Below are 5,000 nucleotides of genomic sequence, written 5' to 3' on the forward strand. Positions count from 1 at the left end.
GCGTCTGCAGAGCCCCAGGTGCGCCGGCTGCTGGGTTTCAATGTATCCCCCGCTCGAGCGCGGGAGCTGGTTCAGGGCAGTGCGACCTTCAGGCCTCCCTGCCGTCGCCCCTGCAGTAATCCGAGCATTTACTTCAGCACAAACAGTTTTTAGTACCGACCGTTTTTCCGTCTCGGTACGTCCCGGCGCAGAGATGCCTTAGCAGCGTCTGGCTCTCGCTTGGGCTTGCCTAGGGCCCACTGATGGGGACGAGGTGACGGCACCTAATAATATTTAACCCTGCCGCCGACACCACCGCCTCCCCACCCCCCCCACCCCCTCCCTTTTTCTTTTTTCCGCCCCTTCGCTCTCCTTTCCGCCCCTCTCTCGTTGTTCTCTTTCCGGCGCTAAAGCTGGAGCCCGCGAAGCGGGACAGCGAAAACACGGTGGCTGGGGAAAACGATGCCTGAACGCACCCCACCCCCCCACCCCCCCCCCCCCCGCCCCCAGGGATGGGCTTCACTTCCCCCCCCCCCCCCCTCCCTGTCCATGCCTCTCTTTCTTGGAGCTGTCCCTGCCAGGAGCTCCTGCTCTGTGCCCAGTTCTGCTCCCTCTCGGTGCTCCTGGAGCCAAGAACACTTTTCCTTCCCTGCCAGGGGTTCCCTGTCGCTTCCCCCTCTACTTCTCCGAGCACCTCGGGGAGCTCCCCGCGCAGGCTGAGTGCTGCTGGCCCTGGCAGGCGGCAGAGTCCCTGCCCCGGCACACAGCCCCTGAGCTGCGGGGACCCTGCTCGCAAGGAAAGCGCCGGGCACCCACCGCTGGCTGCACACGCACATTCACACCCTGCAGCCAAGCCCTGGATGAGGGACCTGCTTTCTCCTCTCACTCAGACGCTGCAGAGGGAAGGCCTGCTCTGCAGCACATCCTCCTCCTGATCCGCACAGAGAAACCGAGAGCGTCCTCCTGACAGATCCCATGGACTGTCCGAGGCAGCGGCTCGAGGAGATCCCTCCAGGAGCTACAGCTGCATTGTCCTGCACCCAGAGCCTGATCACGCACAGGGCTGGGAACGTTTCTCCCGCAGAAACCTCTCGGCAGCCTCCGCTGCGGAGTGCCTTTCAGCTCTCTGAGGCTGGCAGGTCTCCCCTGGGGGCCTGCAGGCGGTGCCCCCCCCGGCCGGCCCTGCGCCTGGGCAGAGCAGCTGTCTCTCTGCAGCTCTGCCCCCTCGCCAGCGTCTATCTGCGTCCCGGGAGCCCGGCCCAGCTCAGCAGCAGAGGCCCAGCCCGAGGTGGCTCTGCCTCTGCCCCGCTGGGCTCCCTCCGGGGCTCCTCGGCGCTCCAGGGCAACACCATAGGAAACAGGCCGAAGCAAGTGCTGATGCTCCCTCCCTCAGCTGGCAGACGCACGGCCTTCCTGCAGTGCCATTTCTCTGACGAGGGACAGAGTTGAGTCTAAACATCAACTTTTCTTAGAACTGCAGAATCCTTTTGATTTGGAAAGGACCCTTGAGAACATTGAGGCCGACCGTTAACCTGTGCCTAACGTTCCACAGACTTAACCGTGAGAACATCAGTGGTGGGGAACCCTGTTTGGATGCTCAGCAAGAGCAACGTAATCCTCCCTTCTATCCTCGGCCACGCTATCTTCATCTCTTCTCCTCAGTTTCAGACACATTTCCCCCAAACCACAAACCAGAAGAACATCTTTGCAATCTGTTCCCAGCCCGTTGTGGGGCGGGGGGAGGCACCGCGGAGGAGGGGTGGGCGCCGCAGCATCTGCAGAACCCCGGGCTGCATCGGCTGGTGTATTTCGGTGCGTCCTGGGTTCAGCGGTCGCGGTCATTTTTCTCTTTGTGCGTAGCTGGTGCGGTCCTGGTCCCCCCACCCACCACCGCCAGCCAGAGACGTGTTTCGCGGCGGGACGGGGTGGTGGGCTGTGTGTCAGCAGACGGACACGCGAAACCAAAAAAACAACCAAGCCCCCACGGAACAAAACAAGCTGGCGAGCACCGGGACCCAGGCTGCTGCCTCTGCCCGCCCGGCCCCCAGCACCAGCCAGAGGCTGTTTCAGGGGGGATTGTCAGATGACGGAGCGGGAAAGCCGAGGCAACCCCTAACAGCCGAGAAAAGGCTGGCGAGTGCCCGGCAGCGCCGGGACCCGCGCCCCACCCGCCCGGCAAGCGCTGCCCGAGCCTGCGAGCCTCCCGGAGGGCGGGCGGACGGCGAGCTCGCGGTGGGGGCCGCCGTTTGCCGTCGGGTCGAGCCGGCTCCGCCGGGACTTTGCCGGATTTGCAGGGACCCGCGCCTCACCCGCCCGGCAAGCGCTGCCCGAGCCTGCGAGCCTCCCGGAGGGCGGGCGGACGGCGAGCTCGCGGTGGGGGCCGCCGTTTGCCGTCGGGTCGAGCCGGCTCCGCCGGGACTTTGCCGGATTTGCAGGGACCCGCGCCTCACCCGCCCGGCAAGCGCTGCCCGAGCCTGCGAGCCTCCCGGACGGCGAGCTCGCGGTGGGGGCCGCCGTTTGCCGTCGGGTCGAGCCGGCTCCGCCGGGACTTTGCCGGATTTGCAGGGACCCGCGCCTCACCCGCCCGGCAAGCGCTGCCCGAGCCTGCGAGCCTCCCGGAGGGCGGGCGGACGGCGAGCTCGCGGTGGGGGCCGCCGTTTGCCGTCCGGTCGAGCCGGCTCCGCCGGGACTTTGCCGGATTTGCAGGGACCCGCGCCTCACCCGCCCGGCAAGCGCTGCCCGAGCCTGCGAGCCTCCCGGACGGCGAGCTCGCGGTGGGGGCCGCCGTTTGCCGTCGGGTCGAGCCGGCTCCGCCGGGACTTTGCCGGATTTGCAGGGACCCGCGCCTCACCCGCCCGGCAAGCGCTGCCCGAGCCTGCGAGCCTCCCGGAGGGCGGGCGGACGGCGAGCTCGCGGTGGGGGCCGCAGTTTGCCGTCCGGTCGAGCCGGCTCCGCCGGGACTTTGCCGGATTTGCAGGGACCCGCGCCTCACCCGCTCGGCAAGCGCTGCCCGAGCCTGCGAGCCTCCCGGAGGGCGGGCGGACGGCGAGCTCGCGGTGGGGGCCGCAGTTTGCCGTCCGGTCGAGCCGGCTCCGCCGGGACTTTGCCGGATTTGCAGGGACCCGCGCCTCACCCGCTCGGCAAGCGCTGCCCGAGCCTGCGAGCCTCCCGGAGGGCGGGCGGACGGCGAGCTCGCGGTGGGGGCCGCCGTTTGCCGTCCGGTCCAGCCGGCTCCGCCGGGACTTTGCCGGATTTGCAGGGACCCGCGCCTCACCCGCCCGGCAAGCGCTGCCCGAGCCTGCGAGCCTCCCGGAGGGCGGGCGGACGGCGAGCTCGCGGTGGGGGCCGCCGTTTGCCGTCGGGTCGAGCCGGCTCCGCCGGGACTTTGCCGGATTTGCAGGGACCCGCGCCTCACCCGCCCGGCAAGCGCTGCCCGAGCCTGCGAGCCTCCCGGAGGGCGGGCGGACGGCGAGCTCGCGGTGGGGGCCGCAGTTTGCCGTCAGGTCTAGCCGGCTCCGCCGGGACTTAGCCGGATTTGCAGGGAGAGTTCCGCGCGCCGTCTCTGGGGGGGACTTCAGGCTCGCGGCGGACTTAGCCGCATTTCCCAGGTCCCGCGATAGATCTTGCCGGGCGCGTCGCTTCCGGAGGCGGTCGAGGAGGCGGCCGTTTCTCGCTGCCTCCAGTTGAGTCATCGAAAATTGCGTCGTCGCTGGCGCACCAACCGGGTGAGCCTACAAGTCTGGTGTTGCGCTCCAGCGCGGGCGGAGAAGTGTCTGTCCGTATTACAGGAGCGAGTAGTGGCTCGTCTCCGCAGCAGCGCTAGCTGAGAGGCTGTCACGCTCCGCGGCTCAGCCGTCGATAGTGAGGGGTGTACTGGGCAGCCTTTCGCGGCGCTTCCCGAGCTTGGTTCGTTCGTCTCCGTCCGCGTGGACCGAGAGCAAAAAGACCGGCGGCGGAGGAGGCCGGCACTCGAACGCTGGGAAGACCGTGGCGGGACTCGATCCCCAGGTCTCAATTTTCTCGCCGCCCCGTCCGTGAGCTGAGCGAGGGGCTCCGATGATGGCACGGGCGGGCGAGCCCGTCGGTTACGTCCAGGCGCTGAGATCCCCTTAGCAGCGTCCGGCTCTTGCTTGCGCTTGCCTAGGCGCCCGGTGGTTCGGCCCAGGTGGCGGTACTGGGTTTTTTTTTTTGTTTTGTTTTGTTTTGTTTTGTTTTGTTTTGTTCCCCCCCCCTTCCTCCTCCCTCCCCTCCCGCCCCCCCTCTTTTAACTTTTTCCCCCCTCCTCCGTCTGCTCCCCCCTCTTTTACCTCTTTTCCCCCCCCTCCTCCGTCTGCTCCCCCCTCTCTTACCTCTTCCCCCCCTCTCCGTCCGGCCCCCCCCCCCCCGTTACCTCTTTCCACCCCCCACCCCCCCTTTTTCCCTTTCTGCCTTTTCCCTCTCCTTTTTCGCTCTTGTCGCTCTTTTGCCGGCGTTAAAGCTGGAGCCCGCGAAGCGGGGAACCGAAAACGCGGTGGCTTTTTGTGGATAAGAGGGGCTCGCGGGAGCTCTCGTCGGCCTTTTCACCACCCGGCCCCGAATAGTCCCCGCGGGGTGGGCTCGGGGCTGCCCTGTTGTCTCAGGAACACGCAGCGTTTTGGCCTACCGTGGGGGAGGCCTTTTTTACCCGTCTTGTCGTCCTTGCTGTCTTCCCCGACCGATCGATGAGGCCTTTCGGGTCGCGTCGGAGAGGGCCCCCGGCGGGCCGGGCTCGTCTGCGCTCCCCGTCCTCGGGCGGGCCGCGGGCGGTGTCCGGTGTTCAGGCTGGGCGGTCTCCTTTCCAGCTCGCTTCCCGTTGCGTGCGAGGTGTCGTCCTGGGTCTTGCCCCCCTCCCGAGCGAGAGAAAGAGCCGCGACCGCGTTGGCGGCGGGGTGCGTGCCCCGCCGCGTCGGCCGCGTCCTTCCTGCTCTCTGCTCGACGGCGGGAGGAGGTTCCACGGACGTGTTACCGAACCGGGCTGTGTGACGGCCGCGTGGCCCCGCGAG

This window comes from Lathamus discolor, unplaced genomic scaffold (assembly GCF_037157495.1).
Source record: "Lathamus discolor isolate bLatDis1 unplaced genomic scaffold, bLatDis1.hap1 Scaffold_78, whole genome shotgun sequence".
In the NCBI taxonomy this organism is placed as follows: domain Eukaryota; kingdom Metazoa; phylum Chordata; class Aves; order Psittaciformes; family Psittacidae; genus Lathamus; species Lathamus discolor.